This window comes from Arachis hypogaea, chromosome 7 (genome assembly GCF_003086295.3).
Source record: "Arachis hypogaea cultivar Tifrunner chromosome 7, arahy.Tifrunner.gnm2.J5K5, whole genome shotgun sequence".
NCBI lineage: Eukaryota > Viridiplantae > Streptophyta > Magnoliopsida > Fabales > Fabaceae > Arachis > Arachis hypogaea.
In genome coordinates this window covers 14,878,373-14,899,011 of record NC_092042.1, presented here as the reverse complement: position 1 = coordinate 14,899,011, position 20,639 = coordinate 14,878,373, and the positions used below count along the sequence as shown (strand labels likewise).

Sequence of the window (20,639 nt, the reverse complement as noted above, 5' to 3'; positions counted from 1 at the left end):
TTAATTGATAATTGATAAGTAGTTTAATAGTGCATTAAATTTTGATTTGATACAATTATAATGAAAATATGTTTCTAAATTAGTATAATTATATATTATTCATTAAATATTAATTACAATATAATTATATTAAAGATATTTTTTATAAAATAATTTAAAAAAATTATTTGATATACGTGAATCGGGTAACAAAGATTTTATTATTGATATTATTATTATCATTAAAATTATTAAAAGTATTTTTAATTGATAATTGATAAATAGTTTAATAGTGCATTAAATATTGATTTGATATAATTATAATGAAGATATGTTGTTAAATTAGTATAATTATATATTATTCATTTAGTATTAATTATAATATAATTACAATAAAATAATTTAGAATAGAAAAAAAAATTTATTCGTTTTGGAGGGAAAACGGAGGCATGAGAGATCGACACGTCACCTTTAGTAGCGGAGGGAAAACCCAGTTTTAGTATATTAAGTAAATTTTATGTTTATAAGAGATTGTTAGCGTCACATTTTATAAAATAAAAAAGGTCGTGGATGTTATATATTTAATCTCTGAAGAATACTAAAAGATCAATATAATGTATTGTTTTTAGTGAGTAGTTAGTTAATAATATTTAAAAATATAAATTAATAGTATATTATTAAATTTTTAAACTAAAAATATTAGATTAATAACTAAAAATATAACACAAAATAATAAATTCTACTAAATTTTTTTATTATGAGAATAAGATTTTTATATAAAAATATGAGAATATAGTTATAGTCATTAAATTAGTTTTAATAGTTAAAATTAAATATAACTAATAAATAATTTACAGATAATATATTTATAGTCATTAAATTTACATGACAATACATTTAAAATTTATATAGTCATTGTCTTTAATTTGATAATTTCTATTAAAATATACTTGATAAATAAATCAATATTTATTGTTATTGTCTTTATATGACTTTGTGTAAAAAAAAACAATATTATTAAAATAGAAATGAAAATATATGGATACTCAAACGATCACATTCATATTATTATATGCTATGCATGTTAAATTAATTGATTGAATGTGACGCGCGCTCTTCCAGTGGTGTTACTAAAGTGATAAATAATATTGTCGTAGCTTCGTTCAATGGAGTAAACCAATATGTTGAAAAAACAAAAACTAAATAAATAGAAGTATGTAAAGCGTTTAGGGATGTGCCCCTTTTGTAGCTCATTTATGTCTATCTATATTCACATGATGTTTGATGAAATGCCTCAGATTTTTTGTGTGTATATTTGCACCAATGTGTCACGGTCTTGGATACACTCCAATGCTACCGTGTCGGCATTCGGACTTACTCAACCTCTTGAGCTAAGACCAAGTCAGCCTAACCCTCAATACTTAGCAAGAAAGCTAATAACACAAGAGAATACAAGAGAAAGGAAGCTTGGTGGAAAGAACACTTTATTACTTAAGTGTGGTTACAAATGATTCACACACCCTCACACTAACTTTTACCTCCTATTTATAGCCATCAACCTCCTCAATGGATGGTTAGGATTAAATCTAATCAATGGTCTAGATTAATCATCTAGAACCTTCTTTATAAATATCTATCCTACCACTACTTTCTAAATACTTCTAGATTGTTCCATACAACTCTTCATACTTTTATATCAATCCACACTCTTCTAGAATATTCTATGATCTTCTAGAGTCTTCTAGAATCTTCTAGGGTATTTCAGGAACTTCTAGGACATTCTAGAACGTTCCAGAACCATCTAGAGTATTCTCAAACATTCCAAAAAACTATACAAACATTGTTAAATCTAACCTTCTAAAAATTTACCGTGACATTCTCCCCCACCTAATGCGCAGACGTCCTCGTCGCGTTCTGTTCATGATAGCACTCTAGGTGTTCTTGGAATTGCCACAGATCTTCACGAGCTTCCCAACTAGCTTCAGTTATCAGAAGTCCTTTCCACTTGATCAAGTATTGGATACTTGGTGGTACTCCTCTTCGTCGCACGACGTGATTAGCTAAGATCTCTTCGATTTCTTTATCAAAGGATCTAATCACCACAGGCGGAGCACGACTCGAATCACCTCTACTCGGTTCACCTTGGTCTTCGTGATATGGTTTAAGCATACTCACATGGAAGACCGGGTGGATCTTCATAGAGGGAGGGAGTTGTACTTTATAAGTAACTTCCCCAACACGTCCAATGATCTCAAATGACCCTTCGTATTTACGGATTAAGCCTTTATGAACCTTGCGAAAGGCTTTGAATTGTTGTGGAAGAAGTTTGATCATTACCTTGTCTCCCACTTTATAGCTTGCATGCCTCAACTTCTTATCTGCCCATTTATTCATCCTCTTTGCAGCTTTGTCGAGGTAAGAACGAGTGACATCTGCTTGTTCTTCCCAAGACTTAATCATATGATAAGCTCCAGGGCTCTTCCCTGAGTAAGGGGAAGGAAGAGAGTGAGGTGTAAGCGGTTGTTGTCTAGTCACAATCTCGAACGGACTCTTCCCTGTAGACTCACTCCTTTGCAAATTATATGAGAACTGAGCAACGTCGAGGAGTTTTGTCCAATCTTTCTGATTAGCGCTTACAAAATGCCTCAAGTAACACTCGAGTAAGGCATTCACTCTCTCAGTCTGCCCATCGGTTTGAGGATGGAAGCTTGTTGAAAAATGAAGCTCCGACCCAAGGAGTTTGAATAGCTCTGTCCATAGTCGTCCTGTGAAGCGTGGATCTCAATCACTAATGATGCTCTTAGGCAATCCCCAATATTTCACCACATTCTTGAAGAATAGTCGTGCTGCCTCCTCTGCAGTGCAGTCAGTAGGGGCGGGTATAAAGGTAGCATACTTCGAAAATCGATCCACTACCACGAGAATAGATCCAAACCCCTCAAACTTCGGTAAGGCAGAAATGAAATCTAGAGAGACACTTTCCCATGATCGCTCTGATGGAGGCAGAGGTTCCAACAACCCGCTTGGTGTCTTGTTTTCAATCTTATCTTGTTGGCACACAAGACAAGTCTTCACATAGCTCTCTACTTCATCTCTCATCTGAGGCCAATAATAAGAAGATTCAATGAGTGCCAAGGTCCTTCGCTAACCTTGGTAACCAGCCCACTTGGTGTCGTGGCATTCTCTTACTAATTTTCTTCTTAGATTTTTCCATTTAGGGACGTATAGCCTTCTCCCTTTAGTGTAGAGAAGTTCATTTTCTAGCCAAAATCCTTTGGTCTTACCTTCTCTAGCCAACTCCACCAACTTCTTGGCTAATGGATCGTGATGCAACCCTTCCTTGATGGTGTGCACAATATCTCCTTCAACCATAGAAATGGCCGCCAATTCAGCCTTGCGACTCAGCACATCTGCTACCACATTAGTCTTGCCTGACTTGTATTCAAACTCAAAATCAAACTCAGCCAAGAAGTCCTGCCACCTAGCTTGTTTGGGGCTCAACTTCTTTTGAGTTTGGAAGTAGCTTGTAGCCACATTGTCTGTCTTGACGATAAAGTGTGAACCAAGCAAGTAATGACGCCAAGTTCTCAAACAATGCACTACCGCGGTCATCTCCTTCTCTTGGATGGTGTATCGCCTCTCTGTATCATTCAACTTGCGACTCTCAAAGGCCTTTGATACTCCTTTAACCATTCCCAAGTGTGATTGTTCTTGAGAAGATCAGTTAATGGTGCAGCCTTGGCAGAGTATCCCTTGATAAACCTCCGATAGTAATTGGCCAACCCAAGGAATGACCTCAATTCAGATACCTTGTTTGGCGGCTCCCACTCTTTGATAGCCTTCACCTTTCCTTGATCCATGCAGAGAGTTCCACCTTTAATGATGTGTCCCAAGAAGTGGACTTCGTCCCTTACAAAGGAACACTTTTCCTTCTTCACATATAGGTTATTCTCTTGCAAGATCTTGAACACGGTTCGTAAGTGTTCTACATGTTCCTCCAAAGTATTACTATAGACAACAATGTCATCCAAGTAGACCACTACAAACCGATCAAGGTAAGGTCGAAAGATTTCGTTCATCAAGGTACAAAAGGTCGCAGGAGCATTGGTCAAGCCAAAAGGCATTACCAACCACTCATACGATCCATACCTCATGACACACGTGGTCTTAGGCTCATCACCATCAGCAATTCTCACTTGGTGATATCCTGACCTCAAATCTAGCTTTGAGAACCACTTGGCTCTACCAAGTTGATCAAACAAATCGGTTATCCAAGGAATGGGGTATTTGTTCTTGATGGTTACCTTATTCAGTGCTCGATAGTCGATGCATAGTCTCAATGAACCATCATGCTTCTTTTGGAACAAGACGGGTGCGCCATAAAGTGCCTTCAATGGACGGATGAATCCAGCATCTAGCAAATCCTTGAGTTGCTTCTTCAACTCTTCAAGTTCTGGCGGTGCCATCCTATAAGGTGTTGAGGCGGGCGGCTTTGCTCCTGACTCCAATTCAATCTTGTGGTCCACCTTCCTCCTAGGTGGTAATTATTTTGGCAACTCGGGAGGCATCACATTCTTATTTTCTTCAAGGACTTCCTTGATTTTGGGAGGAACGTCTTCTCTTTCAGATGTTGACTCCTCTTGTAATAGAGCCAAATATGTAATCTCTCCCTTCTTGAACCCTTTCTTGAGTTGCATAGCAGAGAGTATCGGTGGTCCTCCAACTTTAGAGACTGTAGGGACCATGCATGGAGACCCTTTCTCCATGACGCATACTACGTCGTAGTATGGCATAGGTATTATATTTGCCTTCCTTTGCAAATCGAGCCCAATGACTATTTTAAAATCATCCATGGGTGCTACTGAGAAATCTACAAGGCCCTTCCAAGAACCAAGAGTCATCTCAACCCCTTTTGCTACTCCCTTAAGGGGTTCACCCTTGGTGTTCACGGGTTTGAACCAACCATTCTTTTCGGTGATCTTCAACCCAAGCCTCTTTGCTTCATCAGGCGTGATGAAGTTGTGTGTAGCACCAGTGTCGATCATAGCCATGACAGGTTTTTCATTGATAAAGGCTTTGACATACATCAAGCCTTTCTTTTCTGCATTGCTTGCCTCTTTGCCCTTCACAGCATTTATGTGTTGGATGGATCCAACACACTCAGTTACTTGAGTTTGGGCCTCTCGTTCCTCGGCGATAGATGCCAGAGTCCCTAACTTGGGACAGTCCTTCATTTGGTGTGGTCCCTTGCACACGAAGCATCCTCCTTTAAGTACGAAAGCCTTCTTCTTTTCCTCGTACTCTTTCTTTGAAGAGTATTTTCCCTCCTTCTTGGTTGAGAAACTCTTCCCCTTGTCTCCCCCACTTTTAGTAGAACTAGGCTTGGAAGAATACTTGGGTTTAGAGTCTCCCCTATGATACTCAGTGAGTGATTCGGCCACCACGATGGCCTCATCGACATCCTTAACATTCCTTCTTTGTAGTTCTTGCTTTGCCCAAGGTTGGAGTCCATCAATGAAGAAGAACAATGCATCCTCTGATGCTAAGTTGGGGATTTAAAGTGTGAGAGTAGTGAACTCCTTTACATAGTCGCTAATCGTACTCTTGTGCTTCAACTCCCTCAACTTCTTCCTTGCTTCATAAACCACATTCTCAGGGAAGAATTGTCTCTTTAATTCCCTTTTGTAAGTACCCTTCTTCATATCTTCCCACTTTCTCCTCCACCATAAAGTAGCATTATCAGAAAGGTAGAGAGCTGCAGTACGTACCTTTATTGCTTCTTCGACCACCCCTTGGCCTTCGAAGTACCTCTCCATTTACCATATTTAGTTCTCCACCTCTCGAGCGTCCCTCACGCCCTTGAATTCCTTTGGCTTTGGGAGATCAATCTTTGTCATCTCCCTTATAATGGTTGGTCGAGATTTTGCCTCCTCGAACCAAACTCGAACTTCCTCAAATAGCTTCAAGGAATTCTCAAGCTTCTCTTCGATTTGGAGCATGATTTCTTTGAAAGCATCTAATTCTCCCAACACGTGAGCCTTGAGGGTCTCCTTGTCATGTTCTATCCTTTGGAAGCGCTCATCCATAGAGGATAGAACATTTTCTAACATAGAAACTCTTTCTTCTAAGAAGTTAGAGTCCTTACCTCTAGGCTCACTTGAAGAACGGATCTTCTTGCCTCCCCATTGAGAAGGAATAGCATCCCTTCCCCTTTGAGACTCAACATGCTCCATGGTGATATTAGAAGCCATTCTCACAAACCACTTGTGCTCCCTCTCGAACCTTACTTGGATACCAAGTTGTCACGGCCTTGGACACACTCCAACGCTACTGTGCCGGCACTCGGACTTACTCAACCTCTTGAGTTAAGACCAAGTCAGCCTAACCCTCAATACTTAGCAAGAAAGCTAATAACACAAGAGAACACAAGAAAAAAGAAGCTTGGTGGAAAGAACACTTTATTACTTAAGTGTGGTTACAAATGATTCACACACCCTCACACTAACTCTTACCTCCTATTTATAGCCATCCACCTCCTCAATGGATGGTTAGGATTAAATCTAATCAATGGTCTAGATTAATCATCTAGAACCTTCTTTATAGATATCTATCCTACCACTACTTTCTAAATACTTCTAGATTGTTCCATACAACTCTTCATATTTTTATATCAATCCACACTCTTCTAGAATATTCTATGATCTTCTAAAGTCTTCTAGAATCTTCTAGGGTATTCCAGAAACTTCTAAGACATTTTAGAACGTTCCAGAACCATCTAGAGTATTCTCAAACACTCCAGAAAACTATACAAACACTATTAAATCTAACCTTCTAAAAATTTACCGTGACAAATGGCTTTCAATCATAATCAGGTGCCCCAATTTTAATTCTTTAGTGAAATTTCTTGTTGGATTATGCGAATCTTTAAATATCAAAACATATATTTTGATTATTTACTCATTTTTCAATTAATCTTAGTTACTTCTTAGTTGGTTGGATAAAGTGCAGTATGATTTTAGTATTTTATCATAGTAGTATTATGTGAACAGGTAATTTTCAACTAAGTCTCTTATTAATTGATCCAAAGTCCTGCAAATTTTTTGACTCTCTTGTTCATGTAGTTTAATTGATATATTTATTAGTAGTTTTCTGTGACAACTCTATCACTTTTACGCCGTTTTTTTATAATTGATATAAATTTGACCCACTATAATTTTTTTAATCTATTTCTATTTTCATAATATATAGAAAAAAATCTCACTATTTTATAATGATATTATATTAATTATAAAAATAATTAAATAATAATAAAAAATAATTAAAAATTAAGTCAGTTATTTAAATTGAAGTACTAAAAACAATTTTTTTTATATTCTCCGACATTTTAATTCTCTTCTCTTATTTTTTTTTTATTCTCTGGCTCCTAGTAAGACACAACTTCATTATTTAATTTTTTTGACTCAACTAAAGATTTATTTTTATTTTTTTATTTTTTAATTCATTCAATTATTTTGTATTTTATTTTGTAATTATATTACTATATATTTTTATTATATGTTAAATATTATTGAATAATAAGATCCATTAATAATTTAAATTTTAAAATATAATAATATTAATTAACAACAAATAACAGTTAAAATAAAAAATAACATCTAAATATACGAATATTTATTGATATTTTTTTTTTAAAATTAGTTCTTATTTTAGTGATAACAACATCAATTAAAAAAAATTAATTATGAATATTATAAAGAGTCAATTTCGTAATCTTATAAGACATGAATTTTTAAATGATTATTTACTCATATATATAAAAAATAAAATATTTAATTGTATTAATAATAAAAAAGTTCTTCAATCTTTTTTAAATATCAAATTTAAAAGAAAAAAATTGTAAGTTATATGTTATTATTTAAATTATTATATAGGTGTTTTAATTTATTAGTTAAATAACTAGAAGATTAATTATTTTTTATAATAATAAAATATAATTATAAAATTATTATCATGTGTTATATGTTTTGTCCTCATTAATAAAATTTTTTGAATCCGTCATTGTTTGATACTTGATAAGTACGAAAAAGATTTTTCTTTTATTTGTTTGTTTGACAGTAAAATATGTTCTGTGATGAACTTCTCTTTGTTACTTGTAACCATAAGAAATTTTATATTAATAATTTTGAATGGTCAAAGATGAGAGTAGTACTAGTACCCTTGAGGTTTGGTGAAATCTGATTGGCCATGAAAAAAATATTTATAGTGTAGCTGCAGGTCTACTGCTGTTGTGAATAAAGGTGCAAGAATCACAAAAGTAAAGTCTGAGAAGATTTTGTAATCTTACATTATTATAGTCTATTACTTCAGAATTATTATGGTATTGAAAATGGTAACACTTTTTTCTCTCTTCTATCTCTGCTCTTTCTCTCCTTACTTCTCTCCCCAATAACTCTACATTTACGGGTCAAATATTTGGCCTTTTTTTTTTCAACCATAGGATTTAATTTTCATTAATGAAAATGAATGGTCCAAAATGGACTACAGGTAAGGATAGAAGATGGATCCACCAATATTCTAATACATAACTTATTGTAAGAAAAGAAAAAGGAAAGTGAGGCTTTCATCTTCTTCTACGGTCTTCCATAGCCTTTTGAGCTGCTGCCAAGACTTCATATGGAGGGATTTGATGGCCTTCAAAGATGAAGACGTTACGGGCTTTCCAAATCTGCCAAGTAATGTTTGCTGCGAGTTCTCTTCTTTCTTTAGTTGCTTCATTTCTTCTCAACTCATTTTCCAGTCTCATCCACCATTTTCAGGATTCTTCTTGTTGGTCTGGTGTGGACAAATTTTCTGCGTGCCAAACATCCTTCGATTATGTGCACTCCCAGAAATAATGAAAAGTTGATTCCTCAACTTGGTTGTACTGCCGACAAATTGGGTTCATTTATTGAATTTGGGATTGGAGCTTCTGAAGAACAGGTAATCCCCATGCATTATCTTCCAAAGGTAGTTCATAATTTTTGGAAGTCAATTTATTTTGAACAAACTAGACCATAATACTTTGTGTTGGCAATGTTCTGGCAGGTATTCCAAAGGTGGGTGAAAAAATTAGAAACTTATCATGTATGCTGAGTTCACAGTAAATCTATCTCCTTTTCCTTTCATCCAGGTAACTCTATCTTCTGTTCTATGTATCTGTGTGTTGAGGATCGCTGTAGTAATTTTTGGGCTGAAGATTGATTGAATTAGTGGTTGATTCCATGACTTGTTAGGTAGGATTAGGTCTAAGACCCTCTATGGTCTTTCATCTGTATGTTGTGAGAGAGTAGGAGTGATGGCTACATAGTCTCTGACCCATGAATCCTCCCTAATTCGAATAGATAGACCTCTGCCCACTTCCCAGAGAATTCCTTTCTCTAAGATTTTCCTTCCTTCCATTAATCTACGCCAATTCCAGGAGGGATTTGTACCTATTTCTGCTCTTAGGAAACTAGAATGTCAATAATACTTACTCTGGTAAACTTTACTGATAAGAGAGTTAGGCCTGGTGAGTAGCCGCCAGCCTTGTTTTTCTAACATTGCCAGATTAAAGGCTTTAAGGTCTTTGAAATTGAGTCCTCCTTGATTCTTTGGTCTGCAAGTAATTATCCACCTAATCCACTGCATTCTCTGCTCAGACTCCTTTTGGCCCTACCATAATTGTAGGATGGCTCTTTGAATTTCTTCAAGGAGAGTTTCTGGTAGTTTGAAACAACTTAGAGTATAAATAAGAATTGCCGTGGCCACAACCTTAATTAACACTTCTCTACCACTAGTAGATAAAAGAGCTCGTTTCCAATGACTCAGTTTCTGAATCACCCTATCTTTAATGAAGTTGAAAGTGGCCTTCTTGGATCTCTGAACCACTGTTGGGAGGCCTAGATATTTGTTCTGATTTCCAACGTGTGGTACCAAAAGAATTTGAGCTAACTAGTCGCGGATGTGAACTGGTGTATTCTTGCTGAAAAAAGACGGACGACTTATCAAGATTAACCTTTTGCCCACTTATTTTCTCATAAACCTGTAAAATTTGAAGCAAGTTTTGGCATTTTTCCTCACTTGCTTTGCTGAAAAGTATTGAATCATCTGCAAAAAATAAATGGTTGATTCTAGGACACCTCTGATTGAGTCTCAACCCGGATATTTCCAGTCTCTGTTCTCCTCTGTGGAGCAGATGGGAGAGTCCCTCTGCACAAAATAGGAATAGATAGGGGAATAGACGGTCACCTTATCGTAACCCTCTACATGGCTTGAAAAAACCATGAGGTTGACCTTTCACAGTAACAAAATAGGAAACTGTTGTCATAAGTTCCTTTATCCAAACCATCCAGTTTTCACAAAAAATCCAATTTCTGCATTATATTCCACACAAAGCTCTATTCAACCCGATCATAGGCCTTGCTCATATCTAGCTTCAATGCCATATCATAATCTTTATAATTCTTATTTTTCAGAAAATGCATATATTCATGAGCAATCAATATGTTATCACTAATCAACCTGCCTTTGATGAAAGCACTCTGGGAATCACGTATAATTTTGTTCATCACAGTTTGTAGTCTATGAAACAGAATTTTAGAAATTATTTTATAAAAAATAGTGCTTAAGCTTATAGGGCGGACGTGCTTCATAGATTTAGTATGCAGTACTTTTAGAATAAGACAGATATGTGCTTCATATCTTCTTATTTTTATAATTCATATTAACATCTAGTAAAAAAATATATGCTAAAATCCGTTTGATTGATATTTTTTTTTCACATAAATTACATACTATTATTATAAAAATTAAATTGAAAAAATAATATAAAAAATATATAAATTAGCATATAATGAAAAATAATAAAATGTAAATCTTGCATCTAAGATAGATGAACATTAAAAAAAAAAAATTTTTGTCTACAATAAAAAATATTGGACTGTGCCAAACTCTCAATTCAAATGACCTTTATTTGATAATATAGGTAAAAAATATAGTTACCAAAAATTTTTTATATCATCTATTGAGAAAGCAATTCAAATAAGAGAAAAGAATTGCATTGCTGATGCTTGAAATGATGAGTAAAGACAAAGCTAAGCTTGAATAACTGTATATCAAAACTGATAAAGTATTACAAGACATCATATATTTGTTTTCGTCTCTTTCCTTTTGTAAAGTTGGTAAATGAGAATGGAGACGATTCTATATTCCCTCTAATTTAGAGTTTTGAAATTTCTTTATATTATTAATATTATAATATACATGGGTGTAATATTTGAGAGAATATTTTATTAATGTAGTTTTTAATGTACATTGATAAAATCATTAAGTAATTAATATTTTTTTGGGTAAAATTACAAACACATTAATTATAACTTCTAAAATATATTTTCAATAAAATGAAAATTATAATTATTATTGAATTTTTTTTATGATTTACTATTAAAAATTTAACATATTGTATTGATATATAAGTTATTAAAATTATTAAATTTGTTTATAAATTCTAATTAATTAATAATTTTTATTTTTATTTATTTAATATTATAATTTATCTCATAAAATTTGTCTTATATATTACTTTTTTTTTCATTTATAGCATCATAATTTTAAAAATTAACTATATTATAACATACCATTTAATTAGGATATATATAAGGAAGAAAATTAATATTTTTTAAAGTATTATTTCAAATTAATTTGTTAAAAGATACTTCAAAAGAAAAAGAGATATTAAAAACAAATTTAGATACATTGAGATACTGCATAATTGATTTTTTAATTTTATTAGAGATGTTTATTTTAGGTTATTAGTTGAATGTAATTTTAAATTTTTATAGTTAAAACTAAATTCAAAAATAATTTTAAATAAGTAGTTACAAATCAAAGAGCAAAATAGTGTTACATTATCGTTAGATTCGTAACTAGACTTGTTGTTTCTAATGTTTAATCGATGAAGTTAGGATGTAATAGGATTGGCTTATTCTTATTTTTCTTCATTGCAAATTTTTTCTTTTCTTTTTTTGTTTTTTAGAAATCTAATTCTAATTCGGTATTCAAATCAATGCAAACTGATATGATCGGTCCAGATTTAGTCACAAAAACATATTTATCTGATTTATTTCAAAATGATCAAATTTAATCAGGTCAGTTTTCAATTTCTTCCAAACACAACCCAAGCCAATCTGATTACACCCTAACTTTATGAATTAAACATTAGAAGCAACAACTCTAATTACGAATCTGACGATAATGTAACACTATTCTACTCCTTGATTTATGACTACTTACTTAAAATTATCTTTAAATTTAGTTTTAACTATCAAAATATAAACTTACATTCAACTAATAACCTAAAATAAACATCTCTAATAAAATATTAAAAAAATTATGCAATATCTCAACGCATCTAAATTTGTTTTTAATATCTCTTTTTTTTCAAAATATCTTTTTGACAACTTAATTTAAAATAACACTTTAAAAAATATTAATTTTATTCCTAATATATATTTATATATATCCTAATTAAATAGTATGTTATAATATAATTAATTTTTAAAATCATGATGCTATAGATGAAAAAAAAGTAGTATATAAGACAAATTTTATGAGATAAATTTAAACAATATTTTTTTTATGTATCAATTATTTTTTAGATATCCATATGTATAAACATTCTATTAACAGTATTTCTGAGAAATATAAGACTTATACATTTACATATTAAAAAATATGAGACTTATACATTTAGATATATTAAACTATTAATGTATTAAAATTTTAAAATAAAAATAAATTTTATTTTAGAACGTAGAATAATAATTTTTCATTTTTTCCTTTTGAAAAATATTGTCAAACATCCATCTACTAAAATTAATATACATTTTAAGATGTCTCTTTTAAAAATAATTTTTTGGATTTAAATTTTGTAATTTTCATAATCAATTTTATTTACTAATGTTAAACATTCAAAATTTAAATTTAATTATAAAATACTACTATAATGGAAAAATTATCTAAATGAATTAAAATAATTTTTTAATTTTCAAAACAAATAAAAAATATTACTATACCATATTTATTCATCCATTTTATACCATATTTATTTTTACTCCTCCTTTTTATACCATATTTAAATGTTACTATAAAAAATATTAATCAGTATAATAAAATAATTACTCAATAATATTTTTTATAGTACTTACTAATATATTTTATTGTACTCATTAATAATTTTTATAGTATAATAAAAATATGGTATAAAATAGAAGAATAAAATATTGTATATGTTAAAAGTATAATAAAAGTATTAACGAGTTCGATAAAAAAATATTAATAAGTAATTATTTTATTATATTTTTTAATATTTATTATAGTATAATAAATATTTAAAAATATGTAGTTATTAGTTAAGTATTTATAGTTTAAATATAAATATTTGTTTGTAGTTTTACAAAAATAATACATTAATTACTTAATAATTTTATCGATATACATTAAAAATTTCATTAATATAATACCTTCTAAAATATTGTGTTAACACATATTATAATATTAATAATATAAAAAAGTTTCAAAATTGTAAACAATAAAAGAGTATTGTAACATCACCATAGAGAATTATTCTTCATCTTGCCACATAAAGGAGTTTAATTTATGTAAGACATTGAAAATTATCTACCCTTATATGCCTTTGTTAATGAAAATAATTAATTAGAATGAACAATTTAGTAGATGGAACTTTGAAAGAAGTCACTCTTAGTTAATTAACAGAAGTGGTTGCCTGATTTATTCATTAGTATAATTAATTAACATTCATATAGTACCATACAAATTAAAGTCACAACTCACGAGCAACATTGAGAATTCGTTTTTTTTTGGTGACATGAGAATTCGTTTGAATAACATGAAATTAACTTTTAATTAGCCACTATTATTATAAAATTATATTTTAAATTTTATTTTTTGGAGGATTTATAATTTATGATTAAAATTTAGGATTTAAGATTAAAAATAATTTCATCAAATGGATTGATTTTTTTTATTAACAACGGACTTTAAAATTTAATTAATGAAAAATAAACTAAAAGACAATAATTTTTGAAAATTAAATGCTGATAGAATTAGCATCAAGACAAATAGAAATACAAAAAGGTAAATTAAAGAATACATGGCCAAATTGATTGATATTTTTATTAACTTAAAAAATTGACTCCCTAATTAATTGTTTACACTTTAATTTAAAACAAATATTTTTAGATTTTTTAATATTAAAAATTAAATATTTAAAATTATTTACCTAATTTATTTATACATTTAGATTTGGATACAAAATTTAAATATTAACTAAAGATTGATGTTAACAAATAAATAATATTTTAAATCAATTTACCACGTATTTTTAATGGAAACATTTTTTTGGTATTAACATGAACATATATAATATCATACATACCATGCTGTCATGGCGAAAATTATTTTGTATAAAACTTGAAATATTATCATTAATTTGTTATTAAGAATTTAGGCCCTCAACAGTCACCTGGCCTATTCCTAAGATAGTCAAAAGCAAAATTAATTCTACCACAAAGAGTTCAAATGAAACTATGGGCTATAATAACATAAAAATAATTATTATTTTTTTAAGAAGAAAGAAAGAAATTTTAATCATCCTAAACTTATTTTTTACACAGACCAAACAGATTGACACATTTTTATTTTTAATATTGGATTAACAATGATATTTTTGTAAATTATAATTTATTATGATATTTTTTTAAAATATGAGATAATTTAATTTACGGAGTATAAATTAAATTATCCGATATTTAAGAAATACAGAAATCGAATCCATCAATTTATATTTGAAAGATTAAAAAAATTTGGAGTACACAATCAGTAGGTCCGATTTGCGTATCCCAAATTTTTAAAATTTTTTAAACATAAATCAGAATTAGATTTGTATACCTCCTATAATTTTTAAAAACACTCAAAATTATCACATTAAGGGATAACACTCGTTTTACTTCTATATCCAATTTTTTTAGCCGCAGATTGAAACCATAAATTATAATACCCTATTGATGAAACTTTGAATTAAATTCTCAATCTCCTCTCATTGAGATGCATGGGAAGCATTAAGTTGCATGCCTATATATTAGCCTCTAAAAATTATGGTGATGACCGGTGAGAGAAAGTGTATATGCATTTCAATTCTACTACTCATGCATTCATGTGCCAACTATACACACTTCTCTGCAATGTATTAATACACCCATTCAAGTTTTTTCAATATATTTTGCTGCTTTGTACTAAGGTTGTGTTTAATTTGGATGGGATAACTCTAGAAGGTAATGCATTATTTTAGGATATTTAAATTTGTTAATATAATTCTATAAATTTAATTTTAATATACTATCAGCGTAAAATAATTTTAAACATATATCTAATTATGTAATGTCATATTAGTAAAAATAAATATCTTTCACATTGACCGCAAGAATAATTATTCAAAAAAAAGGATGTAATTGTACAACTGGATAAAACGATTTATACTATTAGTGCATTAAAATTAAACTCAAATTTCATTATAAAAAAATATTTTAAAATGATAGAAACAAAATATTTTAGGGTTTAAGATATCTAATTATGACGAGTTAATTCTTAGTAAGTTGTTCTATAACAAAACAAAATTTAAATTTCAGATATTTATTTACCTAGACAAATGAACTAACTACTCGACTAATAATGTAAAATTGGTTACTAATCATATAATATAATAACGTTAATGTTTGAATATAATTTATTAAGTGAACCGTATATGTAGAATCAAGGTTGCACTTTCCTGTGAAAATTCCTTCAATGCTGCCACTATTAAACACTGTGACTATATAATCACCAAAATATTTTCCAGGTTCCAATATATCCACCGTTTCACATGACCCGTAGATTAGTTTCTCAAACAATTAATCAAAAGTAAAATAAAATGAAATTTATGTATAGTAGATAACTTAGACTACAAAATTAACTGCACTTTAAGGTTGCTTCTAGGTCCATGAGAGTACGTTATATTATTGAATTTGAATTCATGTTGGTCTGTGTATAGTGTAATGTTTTTATGGAATGTGACGGATCTTGCAAATTCTTTCATACTTTCTACCTGTCTAACCTGCCCCAAGTTACGTTCATGTATACATATATACGGGGTGCACGCAATCTTATTTTTCAAGTTTTCATATTAAATTTATCCAAGACCATTGGGTACTTTAACCCAACTATTCTGTCATGTACTTCAAAGATATTCAATGCAACATATTGAGGGAGATTGGTTTATTCAATTGACTACTGTGTTATTTTTTCACTTATTGACTATATATGTATAGTAGCTATTGGTTTATTCAATTTATCCTCATGCTGGTAAATATCCATTGATCTTGTTTTATTTTTTGTAAATATAATACATAATACTAAAACAGTAGTGTCAATAAGACTATAATTTATCTCATACAGTCAGATGAAGATTTTACGTAATTTCTGAATTTAAATTGTTCATTAATTAGAACTTACATATGCTCTTGTCTTAAAGTACACCACCTTCATATTATGAAGAGGTTCAAGCATGCTTAAACTATTAGTAAAAAATTATAGGATCAAAAATTAGTTTAATTTTTGAGTTTACCAAGGATCGAATTCTCGACCTTTCAAATCTAACGCTTTAATATCATGCATGATACCACTCATCCCAAAAGATTCAGCTGATGGAAAAATATAACATTAATAATTATATCTCTAATACTTCATAAACCTCCATTGTACACATTGTATAAATATTTCATTGGCTCCTCATACTTTCCCAAAATTATATTATCAACAAATTAATCATATATTTGTTACATTTAAAAATTCTTGGGCATTAATACATGCCATAATGTGCGCAAACTCCTACAATTTTTGCTGGACCTTCAAGCTCCAATTTGGATTTGTGAACATAAAACCATTGAAATAGAACAATGGAGGGTTAGGACTCCTTTTGGGCCTCAATCCCATTGAAGCCCAATTTCACCCTTGGGGAGAACTTTTATCAAGAAAACAGGGGATATTTCAGGAATTACCGTATAGCGTATCATGTATAGTCTTCGTTGATTATGTTTTGTTTATGCAGCTGAATGAATTGTGCAAATAGCAATTTGTCATCCCAATGCAAACATATCCTTTATTTTTTTGGTTAAAACAAACATTCTTGGTCTATTATGGTATCGGCTAAAAGAGACGTGTTAATTCGTGAAACTAATCCCCTGTATTCATCTTTGTGCTTTTAAGTTTAAACCATGCAAGCAAGGAAAAGATGATATAGTTTATGTTTATGTAGTCACTTGTGAAAAGAGGATATAATTTGATGTATTTGACTGAATTTTCGAATCTCAATTATCAACTTTGCAAGTAGACAACCCTTCATAAAAACAACTTAACATGATTGGTCATGTTCATACATGAATAACAAATCACTTAAAGTGTCGATTATCAATTTTGTACAAAATTACGAAATTAATTGAACCTGAATTTTACCCAAAAATAATTACTGTATTCTAGTTTTCCAAAAATAAATAAATAAAGTAATAACTAGCCTCATTCTTATCCTTACTGCACCAAGATTAATCTATCTTAACTTTAACAAAAAGGATATTCTCTTCTAACATAAAATCATAATTCTTTTTTTTTTAAACAAATAAAGCTTAACACAGTAAAGTGGAGTAAACAAACTAAACAACAAATACTACATAGAAATACTTAAAATTCCTATCATCTTTGGTATTGCCATCAACAATCAAAAAGATCATTATTGGTCCATTCTTTGTAGCTCAAGTACGTCCTCCTTATTACAAACTCAACACCTGCTTCCTTATTATTGAAGATCCTAACATTACGTTCTATCCAAATATTTCAAATCACTGTAAAGAACTCAGTCAGCCACCTTTTCTGCTAATTTTGCTAGCAGCGCTGGTGGGAGGCTCTGAATTCTGATAATGATGGCTGTGTTGTTTTTCTGGTTATTTTTGTCGCTTTATTTATCATTCGGACTTTAGAACTTTATATTGTTAAAACTCTTGAATGCGTTTCTTAATGGAATTAATTTTTGTTTTGGTTAAATTGTTAGTGCCATAAGTGTGTTCTGTATATTACAACTAAAAGCTACTAAAATCACCAATATGCAATAGTGCAGCATTGTAATATTCTCTCCCAATGCAACACATAACACACTGATAGCACTAACAATTTAACCAAAACAAAAATTAATTCTATTAAAAAACGCATTCAAGAATTTTAACAATATAAAGTTTTACAGTTCGAATGATAAATAAAGCGACAAAAATAATCAGGAAAACGACACAGCCATCATTATCAGAATTCAGAGCCTCCCACCAGCGCTCCCAGCAAAACCACCGCAGCCAAACGGAACCTGCTGAACCGCCGTAGGCTCAACCTGCACAACACCAGGAATATCAGACATACCTAACGCAGCAAGCATGTCGATGGTCTGCTTAAAAACAGATATTCATTAATAATAACATAAATATTTTACATAATTAGTAAAAATAGATTGGAAAAGAATAATTGATTGCAAAGTAACTTATAAATTGTTCCAAACTAGTGAAGACATTCTTGAAAGTTTTGTTCAAAACCATTAATTGTAAGACATGTGAGCCTTTGGAGATACATCATGAGCATCCTTAACCATTTCTCAAATTTTTTGGTTTCCTACCTGCCCTTCTCACTACAGTCACCAACATTATTTTGTGCCTCAGACGCCACCGTAAGAGCCACATCAGGGTATTCTATACAAATATTTTGCTCAGGAATCTCATATACATAGCATGTTCCACGAGCCTTCACATGATCCAAAAAAAATTTGTAATGGGGATCCTCATCAGTACCGCCATTACTTGACTCTAATTGCTGCACATAAGCCTTCTCCATAGACAGCAAGAAAAAATGCACTTATTATTCATTTTTATTAACATCCAATCATTTTTTGTCACCATTTACAATATATGCTATGCTTGAATCTTATCTCTTAACTACTATTTTTGAATTTGTGCAACCATATAATAATAGGACACACCTTTTTCCTTAGACGGCTTTTTCTTCCGGTCTATCTGTTTTCAGCCAAACGTCTCAATGCCTGATAGCAAAAGTAATATAGGAAAAAAAAAGGTAAAAGAAGTTAACATAGCTTCAATAATGCAGAAACTATATTATAAAATATAATAGAGAAGGAGATATAGATACAAAAAAAAGGTTTATGGAGAAATAATAATCTATGCTTTCATATTCAAACACCTTTGCATCAAGTGGTTTCTCTGATGTGGAACCAGCTCCCTTCCTCTGCAACTCAAGGGGAAAAAACTTATTTGAAACAGATTGATTATTGCAGAATAAAGAAGAAAAAAAGAACTTATTTGAAACAAAAATTTATTTTTGCTAAAAAAAATCAGTGTAGAATACGGGACTAGAAAATCAGAACAAAAATGTTTCCACAGCAGAAGCTTCTCGGTATAAAAGAGGGAGGGAAATGAATACAAGTTTAGAACATGTTTTAGGTAGCTAAGCTATTAAAGGGTGCTTCAATTTTTTTCAATCCCAAATGAAAAAGAAAAGAAAAATATTGATTATATTTTCTCACAGAATTTCTAGGAAGAGTTTCTGAATGCTGATCAAGTCCCTTAGACCATTTCTCTAGAGGCATGCAACAATCAATATGATGAGGGTAGCAGCAAAAGGGATCATTTTCAGCCATTGTTTTTTTGTGGCTTAGAACTTTGAGAAGAAGAAGAAGAAACTTGGTAGGACACCGGGTTTAAAAAGAGAAAACTTTGATAGTATAGAGAGAAACTGGCACATTTTTAAAGCGTAGTTACAGGTTTTTATTACAATGACGTTTTTAAAATGTGACCCTTTTCTACAAGTCTTTTGGCATGCTTGAAAAATGTTGCCAGAAGGTTTTTCAAAAAACTCACGCGTACCCCTAAGCTCTTTCAGATAACGTGCCTAAGTCCTAAACGTTTATTAGGACGGTCATTTTTTACACACAGTAGTAAATGCAACCTAATTCAAACATGCCTATTACTGAAAGGGTCCATCTACTGTACAGATGTACTTTTGTACAGATTTACAGATTTTTGTCTTTTATTGATTTAAAAGCGTGTCACTAAAAGTGTTACTTAAAGAGAAAATGTTACCCTTAATTATTAACTTGGCTCTGATACCAATTACTTTATAATTTGTAATTTCATAATCAAAAGTATTGAGTATTTCTACTATTACTAATTCTAATTTCATTTTATAGTTTTTCAATCTTGTTTTATTTTATAATATTCTTTTTTGCATTGATTATTGTATATAAAATCTTTTATCTGTTTGTCTTTTTCTTTAATATAATTTTTCAAATCCTCAAAAACTTCTTTTATTTCTACACTTTCTGTTGTTTCTAAATATCTTTTTAATTTTTCAACTTCATTCTTCATTTTTTCTTTCAACAGCTTTAATTCTTTTAAGTCATAATATGGTGTTCCAGGCATTTATAAATTTTTTAAGTTTAGCTCCAACTTGTTTATATTTGTTCTTATTTCTATCCTTTTTATTAT

General features: G+C 30.6%; 1 long non-coding RNA gene across 1 annotated transcript; it reads right to left on the bottom strand.

The window, feature by feature from the left end:
* Positions 1-18,187: 18,187 nt before the first annotated feature.
* Positions 18,188-19,948, bottom strand: LOC140174461 (uncharacterized). Its single transcript, XR_011863757.1, has 4 exons — positions 19,679-19,948; positions 19,336-19,380; positions 19,118-19,177; positions 18,188-18,478 (listed from the first exon to the last, which is right to left on the bottom strand). It is a non-coding gene; the product is annotated as an uncharacterized lncRNA (long non-coding RNA).
* Between the last annotated feature and the right edge of the window lie 691 nt (positions 19,949-20,639).